The following is a 14,042-nucleotide window of genomic DNA, read 5'->3' as shown; positions in this document are numbered from 1 at the left end:
TCTAGAGACGGTTTTCGTTGCTGCCGTCTAGTCTCATTTAGCCAGATTTGTTTTCCTTCGGGGATAGAAGGAAAGCAGGGGCAAAGGACGTTCTCATAAAGTGTCTAGAAGTCAGAGCTGCTGAAGGCTCCCTGCACAAATTCAGACTTGCCTGAATTGACTTTTCCCCATTGTTCACATCATCTCAAAAATATTTGGCTTTCTCCAGCCACATCTGCTTTATTTTTGTTCCAAAGAGATGGCTTTGTTTTTGCTCGTGTACGGCTCTGCGACGGGCCCTGTTGTCCCTCCCCCACGCCTCGAGCACCTTTGACTGGTGGCCACCCGGGGCTGCTCAGTACCCTAGCCTTTGTCAGTTTCATCATCGGCTTGTTGCTTAAATGGGCGCGCGCGCCTTACCTTACCACACACACACACACACACACGCGCGCGCAATCCATCTCCACCTCCTACCAATTTCCCTGCCTCCATCCCAGTAAGTCACAGCCGCCCATCCTTCTCAACTTCCTGCCCTTCTTCCGCAGCCGTGCTCTCCTGAACTCCCCACTTTAGTTTCTGGTCCCAGCACAGCCTATTCTACTGGCTTAAACCAAGTCTCACTCACGTGTTTCCAGCTTCCATTCATTCGGCTTCTCTCTCTCTCTCTCACCTAGCTGGATACCTGCAGGGTATCTTTGCAAGGCTACGTCTGACTTTTCCATCCTTGAGACCTTCTTCCTCATAGAGGATGGTGGTGCTTCCAGGAGTGTCTCTGGCCCTCCTGACCTGCTTTGGTCCGCTTTTCTCCTCTCTTATCCAGAGGCACCTTCTCTCTCACAGCACACTCTTCCCATGCTCCCTCTTTCCTTCTCCCCAGCCAGAGAGGGCCCCTTTATCTCTCTCATAACTTTATCATGCTTTATTGAAAATGTGTTTACTTGTCTTGAACCCTACAAAGTTGATAGTTCATTCATTTCTTCAACAAGTGTTTATTAAGTATCTACTCTGTTAAATATTAACGTAGTGCTAAGTGTTAGGGGTATAATGGGAAGAAAAACAGACACATGGGCAGAGACAATGTTATATTTATTTCTGTGACCTGGAATATATAGTTACTCAATACATTGTGAAAGGATGGATGAAAGAAAGAATAAATCTTCTCCCTATCCTGTTGGGCAACCTCGCCAATATTTTGTCTGCTGGTTAATTATGCAAAACACAAGCTCACTATGCCAAGATAGATTTTACTTTTTCAAATTCCTGTATATCCATTATGTCCCTGCGTCTCTGAAGCTACCCTCTGAGGTGGCTTTGGTCCAGTTCTAGCATTCCATTTTATTAAAGCTCAATGAGTACATGTCAAATGGCTCACTGATGGTGGAGCCCAGATCATATCTGACCCTGGGCCTTTTCAATTCTAGCCCAGCATTCTCTAAGTGGCATATAGGCCTGCATGTCCCCATCTCCTATGCCTGCCACATGCTTCCCAACCAGAATCTCAGGAAAATGGGAAAAGGGGGAATAGGCTGATTCCCAATTTCCATTTAATTCTCTTCCAGACGCCTCCTGGACCCTCTCTGGCACAAAAGGTATTGCTTAAGAGGAAGGTTCATTTAATGGATTTTAAGATATGATTTTCTTTCTTATCTGCTCCTTAACCTATACCCTTGCCCCCGATTATCTTTTTGAAGCATGGTAGGCTCAGCTCTATCTTAATTGGATTTTCTGACAGTCACCAGGAACTTGAGGCTGAGTCTTGTGGTTGGGTCAGTTCATTTCCATGATTAGATTTATTTACTTAACATAACTGGGAGGCCTTGTGTACCTAGGCTAAGAGAGACAGAAAGCTCCATAAATGCTATCTGGACTCTGCGCTAATGGCAGCTTTGGTTCCATGCCAGTGACTTTAACCTCACCCACTTATGGCTCTTGAGATCACTGCGTTGGCAAGGCCAAGGCTTCTGGGACTCTCGGCTGCTGCCTTGAACCAATAGCCTGTCACAGGGAAGATGAAGAGGGGCACTGGAGGAACTGAGTCACCAGAAGTAAAGGACAGCTCTGCCTCTCCTGTGGTGCACTGCAGACAGCATGGGCTCCATTATACATCAACTGGGGCTTCTTGGGTTTTATTCTCTGAGTTCTAAGATTTTATCTGTAAAATAAGAATAATAAAGACCATCTTACGGGATTGCCACAATACTTAATGAGGCAATGTCTGTAAAGTGACTATCTCAATGGTTTTCACAGAGTGCACCCAACTCTTATGTGTATCTTTCTGATGTGAGCACACATAAACTCAGACACAGTACACACACATACATGCATGTGTGTGTACTGTGTCTGAGTTTATGTGTGCTTAAAGAATCCCTGCCACTGGCCTGCTCCATGGTCATGTAGCTCTTCCCCCACGTGGTCACGTAGCTCCTTCATAGTGCAACAGAGCTGCCTGCAACCCAACAGACATGCAGTCATTTGACAGAGGCTGTCACCTTCATGGCAATGGAAAAAAAGGGTGCCTCCTCCCTCCATGTACCCTGACATCTGCCCTTTTTAGATGACCTTTATGCTTCAGTATGATTGTAGAGAATGGCAATCATACGCCTAGTTTCTTTTATTAAGTGCATAGTTAATGCTGGTTAATGCTAGTTAAAACTAGTGCTTGGCTAAAGCACTGAGCACTGTGTTTTGTTTTTGTTTTTTTAGTTATAAGTAAATTTTAACATCAACATTATGAATGGTGTCCCCAAGAAAAAAATGATGTTGCGAGAACCCAATGCACAACTTATACATATTGGCCCTGGTAGATCGAGAAACCAGATGAGGAAATAGGTTAAAAGGCATTTGTTAAATGAATCAATTGTCTCAAAGTACTTGCATGCCTAGGATTTGTCACAACTCTTTTGCCTTCTCAGGGTCTTTCTCCTCAATTTCCAATTAGGGTTGCCAGATAAAAAAACAGGATACCCACTTAAATTGGAATTCAACCGAGTGCTGTTTTTTGCTCCCCACAAATCTCCATGGAGTAGGCAAAAGTCTCCCATTTCACATATGTGGAAATTAAGTTTCAGAGAAGTAAGAGTTGGAAGAGAGATTCTTTCCAGCACTATGTGGTCTCCTCTCCTCAGGGATAGAGCCCAAGCCCTGGGGTTTCTGACCTGAGAATTCTCCTTAGCATCTGCCAGATGCTTGAAAGGACCTCATGTTTAGATAGGAAAGGACATCTCTGAGTTAGGGAACAAATATGGTTTGAAGAACTTGCTGAATTACTACTTTGTCTGGCCAGAGCCTCGCCCACATCAAAATCACCTGTACAATCCACCACCGTTCTTGCTAAAGAACAAAAAACAAACAACAACAAAAAACAGAAACAACAACAAAAACAGAAACAACAACAAAAACAAAACAAAACAAAAACAAAACAAAACAAAAACAAAAACAAAACAAAGACATTGAAACTTTGAGCTTCCAGAAGGCAGCACACATTTGGAGACACTTTTGCCAACATAGCTTGCAGGAATGTGAAACACTTTTGTCATTTTTTAGAAGCAGGGGAGACAGAAAAAGGCCATATTCTCATGTCTTCAAGTTTCCAATCATAAAATGAAAAAAATTTCCCTTATTCTCTTGCCTTTTCAATAGATATAAATACTCTTGTTTCTAATTTCCCATGATTTCCTGAAATTCCCAGTCTCTCTCCTTTGATGAGGGCTGGTGTTTGCCACAGTCTCAGGGTGAGTCTACTGGCAAGTGACTTTTTAGATAACTTTAAAAAATCTGTTAGAAATGGCAGTATTGTAGAGACCTGGGTAGGGTTAGGTGAAGCACACTCCACAAATCTACACAGAAAACACAAGACAGACCTGAGTTCAAAAGACTATCCTGCTGTTTGTGCAACAAATCCTCAGTCTCTCTGAGCCTCAGTTTTGGAATGTGTAAAATGGCAGCAACTATAAATGTATCACAGGAACACCTTGAGAAATGAATGAGATGACATTTGTGAAGACATGGGACAAGATCTAGCCCATGTTGGGCTCTCCCTATATGTTTATCATTTCCCCCTCAGCCATTTTAACCACCTTGATCCCCACTATAGGCTGCTCCTATGTGACTCTTGTTTAATTTAGCTCCATGAAGCTGTTGTGGGTCCTATGTCTAATTATTAAATTTTTATTTAGATTATTTTGTGTCATACTCCCCTACAAGTGGAGTTCTATCAAGGATAAATTTGCTTTGTATTTCTCCCACTAATGCAGGCATCTTGGGTGCTGATCAGTCTTTAAACTGGCAATTCACAGAGAATGGAGGTTCTGTTCCACTTTCTTTGTATAATGCCATATGGCCACTTGACACACTTGTCTTTGAACCACATATGACTGTAAACACTTGACAGAGGAGTGAAAGAAGCCTCTGACACTAAGTGCGTACCTACCGATGGGTCACTCAATCCCTTTGAGCCTCGATAGTCTCATTGGTATGACAGGGATAATGGACAGTGTCTCCCAGGGTTAGTTTGTGAATGATATGAAATTGTAGATTTAAGAGTGAGCCCTATGCTAAGTGTGAAGTAAACTATTATTATTATTTGTGGTTGTTATTTTTATTCGTAATGTTGTGTAAAAACTACCTATCTACCTATCCGTGGCAAATATTCTTCGTGATTTTCATTGTAATCTCTTACAAAACCATTCTTACACAGACAGCAGCATGTTGGTTAGCAGAGGGGGAAGGGGAGGGAGAGGTAGAATTGAGTAAAAGAGGTCAAATATATGGTGATGGAAGGAGACTTGACTTTGTATGAACATAGAATACAATATACAGATGATGTGCTATAGAATTGTATACTTGAAACTTATATAATCTTATTAACCAATGTCACCCCAATGAATTTAATAAAATAAAAGAAACCATTCTTCACAAACAGTGGCTCCAATATTGAATAAAGACTGTGCGGCAGCCACTTCAATGAGCATTATCCCCTTTGCAGATCATGGACTAAATGAATTTAAGTTGCACACTCTTAAAAAAATGAATGCAACTCAACATTTAGAATTTTTATCTGCACATTGCAAAGCAAATAACATCTAATTAGCCTTAAAAAGTAGCAATGATTTGTATTTTTTAAAACAAAGTAGCTATTGTTTCTTTTAGAAATTCTATTAACTGTCTTTATGCATTGCATCAAAGACTATTTCAAAGAGGTTCTCATCTATTCATTCCATAAATATATGAGTCACAGAGGACATGGAGATGAGCGAGACATGGTTGGTCCCTGTCTGCAAAAAAGTCTCAGTCTGGTGGGGAGAACAACTTGGATCAACACACCTGTGTCTGGTGGAAATATACAGAGGATGTAGTGGAGGTAGAGAGAAGGGACTTTTCTTCAGACTTGAGGAAGAAACGGGAGGTCAGGAAAGCTTTGTGGAACAACAGGAATAACTGTGTGAGCAATTTCACAGAGAAAGGACAAACACACTGAGCATATTTGGGAAGAGTAAGTAATACAATGGGGCGATTGAAGGGAGGGGAGGCAGGAAGGCAGAGTTCCGAGATGACCACTGTGATCAGAGCCAGGCCTAGAAGTGTGGGTAGAATCTCAAGAGTTGCAAGCAGAAAAGTGATGTGATCAGTTTTGTGTCTTAGATCAGCAGTCCCCAACCTTTTTGGCACCAGGAACCGGTGCTCCTATGAGAATCTAATGCCTGATGATCTGAGGTGGAGCTGAGGTGGTGATGCTAGCTTTGGGGAGCAGCTGCAAATATAGATGAAGCTTCACTTGCTCACCTGCCACTCACTTCCTGTTGTGTGGCCTAGTTCCTACAAACTTGTATGGGTTGGCGACCAGAGGGTTGGGGACCCCTGTGTTAGATTACTGGGAAAATGGAGGATGGGCCTGGGAGTGGCAAGGAAATGTCCCACTGAAGCAGGGAGAAAATTAAAGAATTGTTTCTTAGACTGTAGTCCAGCATCCATATCACCTGGGAGCTTGTTGGAACTACAGACTCTTTATCTTCACTCTAGATCAATTGAATCAGAATTAGCATTTTAACAAGGTCCCTGGGCGATTTGTAGCCACACTGCATTGGAAGACTCTTGAAAAGTTTGGGACTGAACTGGTGTGGGGCAGTGGCATTGGAGATAGAAGCAAAAAAAAAATTTAGAATCCTGTCTTAGTCTCCTGTTAACTGAAAAGTGGAATAACTTAGCAGGGAGTTATTGAAGAATTTTTTGGCACATTTTTTTTTAGAAGCTGCTATGTAAATGTGCATTTTGTGCCATCAGATATGTAAATTAGTTAGCTGCCCAGAGTTTATTAAGAAGTCCTAAAATGAACTAAAAGAAAATATGAAAGATAAATCACCTGTGCAGGGCTGTGTTCAGAGAGGGTGCTAGGTAAATACCATTTGCATAGATAATTTAAAGTGAGCGGGGTCTTTCTTAGCTTGTGCTAATAGCCTTATGGGTATTACAGGTATTATGGGAGGCATCCTCCATCCTCCCAGTGATCTAACATGGATGAATAAACAGTGTTGGACCCGTGAACGGCTGGCAAGGCCTGGGTGCGGGATGACCTCTCTTTCAGAACATCTCCATTCGTTCAGACATTCGTATACTGAAGATTGTGCCAGGCACCGGAAATATAGAGATAAATCAGACAAAAGTGTAAAAGTGCCACAAACTGAAGGCATTTGAACAGCCATGTGCATGGATGTGATGTGTGCAGCAAGGACAGAGAGCTCAGCACCTTGCCACGCTTTGGCAGGCAGTAGCAATTCAGTTCTTAAACACAAGGGTTCTGCATCAGAGCCACCCAGACTCCAAACTCTTCCTCCTGGGGTACCTTGGGCAAGCCTGGTAACCTCTTTGTGTCTCAGCTTCCATAATGCAAGATGAGAAAGATTACACTTCTCAGGGTGGTTATTAGGAGAAGATGAGATATATGTATGTGAAATGCTCCGTAAAGTCTGTCAATCATCATCATTGTCATCATTGCTATTATTATAGGTATTATATTTAACTTTGTTTTTATTCTTGTGAGAGATACAGAAAAAATACAAAACACATGCTCAGCTCTCAAGAAATTTTCTAACTAGTTTGAGAAAAAGTACAGACCCATGGGGGGTGGATCACCTACAGCAGAAGCTAAATATGGGCTCAAGCCCATCTGTGGGATGGCCATCAGAGTTGAGGGCTCTGTAGAAGGTGCTCTCTATAGACCAAGATACCCAGAAAAATCTTCTCAGGAAAGATGCTGTTGAGGCAGGAACATGAATGAAAGGGCAGGAGTGTCTTCCAGTCACACTAGAAGGGAGATCCCTCAGGAATTGAGAAGAGAAGGATGACAGCAGCCTTTTGGGCTAAGGCCCTCGTTGTGCACACAGGGAGCAGGCCAGGGAAAGGAGGCCAACTTATTCTTATCCAAGGTCACCCAGCTGATGAGCAGTCATGCTGGGACAGGAGCCCAGTTTTCTGGCTCCAACCAAATGCTCTTTCCACTTTTGCAGTAGTGCATCTGCATATAATACCACAGTACACAAGGAGCTCACTAGTAGCTGGGGTTGGCTATATTGTGAGGCCAAATGAGCAAGGTGGTAAAAAAGGAGACTTGGGTTCTAAGTCTACTTAGAGATGAAATTCAACCTCTGTCACAATCAGCTGAGTGTCCTCTAACTTGATTTTTTAAATGGCTCCTCCTGTCTTTTCTCTCCCTCTCTTCCTTTCCTCCTATAGCTTCTGGTGGTTTTCTGGTGATCTTTGGCATTCCTTGGCTTGTAGATGCATCATTTCTAGCTCTGCCTTTGTCTTTATGTGGTGTTCTCCCTGTATGCGTGTCTGTGTTCAATTTCCCCTTTTTGTAAAGATGCCGGTCACATTGGATAAGGACCCTACTCACTCCAGTATAACTTTATTCTAATGTAAGTAATTACGTCTGCAAACGCCTTATTTCCAAATAAGGTCATGTTTGAGGTTCTGGGAGTTAGGACTTTAACATATCACTTTTTGAGGGACATAATTCAACCCTTGACACTGGCTCCACACCACTGTGGGTTCCATTGTGTTAAACACATGAACACTTAGAACAGAGCTTGGCACAAAGGAGACAAGTGCTCAGGATTAGGAACTATTTTTCATTGTGATTTCTTTCTAACTGGTCCTCTAGCTCTAACCCCTGCCCTCCAATGTAGCAGAAATGGTAGATAAGTCAACACGGATAGATCTTATTACATCCATACTTAGACCACAGGCCTTGCCATGTCATTCAAGCTTCTATATATTCTGGCACAAATTAAACCAGCTCTTCTCTATCTTTCCACATTACCTTATTTATGGCTTTATTGTATAATTTATAATCTGCTTTGCATTGTGGTTGGCTGTGAATACTAGCAGCCTCTTTAGGGCAAGATTATTTAATCTATTCTCAAATATAAATTTCTTTGTCTTCATTTTTGTAGACAAAGCTTCGTTCACAACAGTGCCAGACATTCTTCTGGGAGGGACAGGAACATGTGGTGGAGAGAGTCCAGCTCTGTCTATTGTCTTAGTCAGTTTGTGCTGCTATAACAAACTACCATAGTCTGGGTGACTTAAACAACAAACATTTATTTCTCACAGTTCTGAAGGCTGGAAGTCCAAGATCAAGGTGCCAGCCAATTGGGTTCCTGGCGAGAGCTCCCTTGTAAATGGCTGCCTTCTTGCTGTGTCCTCACATGGCAGAGAGATCATCTCTCACGTGTCTGTTCTTATAAGGGCATTAATCTTGTTCAAGAGAGCTCTACTCTTGTAACCTAATCACCTCCCAAAGGCCTCACCTGCAAATACCATCACACTGGGGAGTAAGGCTTCAACATATAAATTGTCAGGAGACTTACACGTTCAGTTCATGGCATCTACCCTGTAAGGCTTTGCTCTTTCCATTACGCCCCACTCTGCTCCTTATCTGACATGTTGACCTTTGTCACATGGACTTCTGCTCCTGGGCTCTTTTCTCAACCCTGGATCCCACTAATTCCCATTCTGTCTTCACCCAGAATATCCTTCTCCCCCAGCTGATGTCTGGAGTTGTTGAGGACAGTGAAAAAATTAACTGACAGGAGTAGCTGATGTCTGGGAGAAGAAAATCATGGTTCACCATGCTAGACAGACAGCGACTGGGAGAACTGCATCTACTACTCTTGAGTCTGCCATTCCAGTTCTGCCTCCTGTGTGGTATGTCTAGAGTCTATGTTCTTTTTATTTTTTATAAAATTATTTTTCTTGTCCATGGTGCCCCTTTCTCCTCACAGATGCTTCATGTCTTCATGCTCCCTGGCCTATATTATATCTAAACCTTTCTTGAAAAAGAAGACACTATTAGTTCTTTACCCCTTAATGCAAGTATAAGTCACGGGATTCTATGTTCTCAGTCTGTTCTCTTTTTAGGGCCTGAATGGATGTTTCTTTATGGAAATATCTGAAGTAAGGAGGCTATAGTAGGAGTGGAGGGTATAGCTGAATGCCTCCACCCCCCTCCCACTTCCAGAGAGAGCTCTTCTTGGCTCTTGGCACCTATCCTATGACAGCTCATCCAGAGATTTAATTCCTTTCTTAGTGAATCAGAAATGGTCCTTTGTGGGACACTATTTGTTATGCCAGCTAGGTGGCATCGTAAAGGGGAAAACAAAGGGGTCTGTGACCTGAAGGTGTATCCATGAAATTGATGAGCTGAGCAGATATGAGAAACACAAATGATTGAAACACAGGGATGTGCGTGTCACCTGCACACAGGAGACATGTTTAAATGCAAACCTCCAGGGGGCAAGAGAGGGACTGAACGGAAGGCAGCGATTAGTCCTGGTGGGGGAATCTGGGAAGCCTGCCTGGAGGTGGTGGCAGAGGGGCAGACCATAGCTGGAAGAAAAGAATGGTTAGAAGTAGTCTGAGAAGGGAGAAAATTAAGTACTGGAGCTAGAGCGAAGAGTCTTGGTAGGGAACTGAGTTTGGGAATGGGGAGGAGAGTCCTGAAGTTCACACCGAGGAGAACTGATGATGAACGTGCTAACATTCATTTTGCTATCCAAGGGAATTTCCTTCCCACTCCCCTCAGAACTCATCTGCCTTTCCCACAAGTCTTCCGTTTTCAAGCTTTATCTAGCCCATGTACAACCTTGTTGAGAGTTAGAAAAGTACTCTCCCTCTGGCCTACCCATCCTTGCAGGTACAAAGTGTGGCCAGCAGATGGCGCCTCTGTGGGACTTGGAAAAGCCATGGCAAATGATTGAATTTTAAATTTCTTTGATGCCTTCAGCAGGGCATTTCCATGCAAGACAGCCTTGTCTACACCTCCCACGTCCCAGGAGCCCCAGCTTACGGACCCGCTGGACACATCAACCCCATTCACGAATCTATAACCATGACATATGCTGTTCCTTCCACCTGAAGTTCCTGTCTCCTTCACAAATTCAAACTTATTCCTCCAGATTCAGCTCACATGTCCTGCCCTTGTTGACACTTCCTGAGTTTCCAAGGCAGAGGGAGTGATCTGTTCTTTAAGTTTCTGTATTCATCACAGGGCTTGGCACTGCTCATCTACCATCATATTTCAGACCAGTCCTGGCCACAGCAGAGGCTCAGGAACTTCTGTTGAGGGAGTAGATGAATTGGGCAATATTCTTCAATGCATTGTCCCATGACTTCTCTCTTTATAGTCTTTAACACAGGAGAGGTGAGTAAAGTAAGTCCCATTAACTTCATTGAGCAGAAAAGAAACTGGTGGTCAAAGAGGGTCCATGGCCTGCTGGAGGTCCCTATCTATCTTTGTAGTGTTTTCTCCCACAGAAACTCTACCTACCCTTATTCATAATGTACTCAATCAAATAAGAGTAATTCCTACTTCTTGGAGGGGCTCTGTACTGTTCTGCCCCTCTGCCTTTATATCCACGCTGTACCCTCTTCCTAAAAGCCTTTCCCATATCTCACTTAAAAACTAACCCAAGTTTAAGGGCCAGCTCAATTGCCATCTTCTCCATGAGGATATCTATAATTTCTGGGCCCAGAGTCTTTGAGGTGCCTTTCTGGTACTTGAACTACATTTTGCCCAGAATCAGTAGTAAGTGTGCTCATATGTCACCTTTTCTAAGAGCTGGAAGTGCTGAGTTCTGGGTCTTATTTGTTATTGTGCCTTTTGGATAGCCGAGGATAATGCCATCTACATAATAAGATGCACGTGTGCTTACCGGGTTGGAGATTGTTCATGTAAGCTCAATTATATTCACTTGCTTTTTCATTTAAGTATTTTTTGTACCACCTCTTGTCCATATTTTTCCAGAAAAGCTCACAGCAGCTTATTTCATTTTGAAACAGTTAAATCAGTGTCTCAGACTATTTTATTCAAGACCCATAGTAACAAATATATTTTACATCATGATTCTGTATATATATAATTTTCTGAAACTAAACTTTTTCCAAAACAGCATCTCTATTGACAAGGTACAACACACTTTAATATTTTCTATTCAATTCCATTCTGCTTTTAAAAGTGCTACGATCTGTTCCACTGATTTCACAACCCACTAATGGGTCATGGCTCTCAGTTTGAAAAACACTAATTGAAACCACCAAGAGGCAGGATTCTGAGAAAGCATTGGCCAGTCGGCTAACCTGGGTTCTGTCCTTGGAAGGGCATGGGAGGTAGTGGTGGAAGCTGGAGTCAGTGAAGAGGTGTCTAGACCTGGAATCAGAGGTGTTGCCCTCCTGTGGCCACGAGCAGTGATGTGGACCAATGCTCTGGCATATTTACACCTCTCATTCTGTTCCTGTCTGGTACCCAGAGAGGAAGCCCCCTTTGATGACCAACAATGGCAAGGCCCATCCTCTCTACTTCTCTACATTTGCATTACTCTTTTTACTATCCCAACACTATTGTCTCTGTTTGTCATCCAAGACTGTGTAGAGGGGAGCAATGCATTTTGTCCATTCTTACACCTTCAGAATGCCTGGCCTACAGGTACTCAGTGAACACTGGTTGAATAACTGGGTGAGTGAATAAATATATGGTGACTGTAGCATCAGAGTCGTCCTTCATGAGGAGTGCCAGGGTTGCCAACTCCAGTGCCCTCAGGGGTTAGGCAGGTAACATTATCGCATAAAGCAGGGCGCTCAGGAGGCAAAAGGCATCACATCCATGAAACTGCTTGGAAAGCCAGTGTCTATGTGAGCACTACTTTCCTGTTACTGCTATAACCCCCCTACAAACGCAATGGCTTAAAATAACAAAAATTTATTCTCTTACAGTTATGGACGCTGGGTGTCTAATTGAATATTCAGGGCTAAAATTAAGATGGTAGCAAGGCTGGTTTCCTCTTGAGGGTCCAGGGTAGAGTTATTTCTCCCATCTTCCAGCATCTGTTAGCTGCTGGTGTTCCTTGGTTTGTGGCCGCATCCCTCTAAGCTCTGATCACACAGCCTTCTCCTCTTCTGAATCAAATCTCCCTTAGTATTCCCTTATAAAGACCCTTGTGATTACAATTAGGGCCCACTCGAAGTATCCAGAATAATCTCCCCATCTCAATATCCTTAATCATATTTTTAAAATAATTTTTGCCATATAAAGTGACATATCCTAGGATTAAGACGAGGACATCTCTGGGGATCACTCTTCAGTCTACCATACAATGATCAAACAGAGTCAGAGGGAGGGTTGAAGCTAAGAAAAACCTAAGATTCTTCTGGTCCACTCTTCTTACTATAGACACAGGAAAGTGAAGACTGTGTAGCGGGAGTGACATATCCATGGTCATTTGCTGGTTAAGAGCAAAGCCAAGATTACATTTCAACCTTTGCCATGTCCATAGCAGCTGCTCCTTTGAGCTATGCTGTGGGTCTGATATAATTTTTTGCCATGTGTCCTCAGCAGTAGTATCTAAAATGCCAGACGAAGATTCAGCACTTGTATTTTCCACCCTAAAAGTCAGACATGTTGTCAGTCATTTCGGGACTTTTGGAGTTGAACTAATACATGAAAAGCTGGTATTACTTTCCATGGAGATGCTGCATCCTTAAAGTCTGGGGAATTTGGCCCCATGAGCTGCCAGGGTCACCTTAAAATAAATGTAGGTACTCCTCTCTCTTAATCCTATTAATTATTCATGTCTTACTTTCCATTCAAGCTACTCATATTCCAAGTTCTCCATACATTTATTTTCTTGGCTGTAATCATGCAGTTCAATAAATCCAAAGAAGGTTACAGCCCTTATGTTCAGAGGGCCCAAATCCCTTCAGTTCTGCATAGAGAGGGATTAAGAGCTTTAACCTTTTCCCTCTAAATGGAACCAGTGTCAGAAAATAAATACAAGAACTAACGTAAGAAAAAGCACCAGGGAAGACATGACTTGGGTCAATCTTATGGGATACCCAGCCCAATCTGTCCCTGAATGTTTGTGAGGGGCAGGTCCTCTCTAAAGGTGTCTCTGAACATGCCCAAATATTTTAGTCTACCCTTAAGAAACCAACATGATTTAGTTAATTTATTTATTTAGATAGATAGATAGATAGGTAAGACTTTTTATACATACATATGTACATTTATATAAACACATGTGTATACATGTGTTTGTTCCTATATGACCTTTTTAGAATAATGCATTTCATAACTTTACCCTAACTACCTCTGTGTAAAGTAGAGTTTCATGATATAGGTTTTCTAATATTCAAAGGAGAGTGAAGTATGTGGGAAGAGTTACTTATTCTGGATGTGGGTAACTGTCCTTATTTTCCTTTGTGATTCTTATTCTTAGACCTATCAATTGGCAAGACAGATGGAGGCTGCGTATATCTGCTGGCAAATATCTGGATAGGAGAGGGAACTTTCTTACCAAGAGCAATATTTTTTTAACAGATGTCTGGGCATCCCATTGATGTGTCACCCAAAGGAGGACCTAAAATGTTTGGGGTACATCTTCACAGACAGCAGGACCGATCATTGCCTTAAGGGTATGATTAGCCCGTTGTGCATCTCGCTCATGCAGCCCTGATCCTTTTGAACAATTATGGTGATTTGTTATGCACTTAATTTTCTTTCCTACAAAATT

At 42.5% G+C, this 14,042-nt stretch overlaps 1 long non-coding RNA gene across 1 annotated transcript; it reads left to right on the top strand.

Moving 5' to 3' along the window:
- The first annotated feature begins 449 nt into the window (after nucleotides 1-449).
- On the top strand, nucleotides 450-2,282 carry LOC120610368 (uncharacterized). Its single transcript, XR_005654922.1, has 3 exons — nucleotides 450-475; nucleotides 1,539-1,568; nucleotides 1,881-2,282. It is a non-coding gene; the product is annotated as an uncharacterized LOC120610368 (long non-coding RNA).
- The last annotated feature ends 11,760 nt before the right edge of the window (nucleotides 2,283-14,042 follow it).

Source organism: Pteropus medius, unplaced genomic scaffold (assembly GCF_902729225.1).
Source record: "Pteropus medius unplaced genomic scaffold, Ma_sr-lr_union100, whole genome shotgun sequence".
Taxonomy (NCBI): Eukaryota; Metazoa; Chordata; class Mammalia; order Chiroptera; family Pteropodidae; genus Pteropus; species Pteropus medius.
This window is presented reverse-complemented; position numbering and strand designations above follow the sequence as displayed.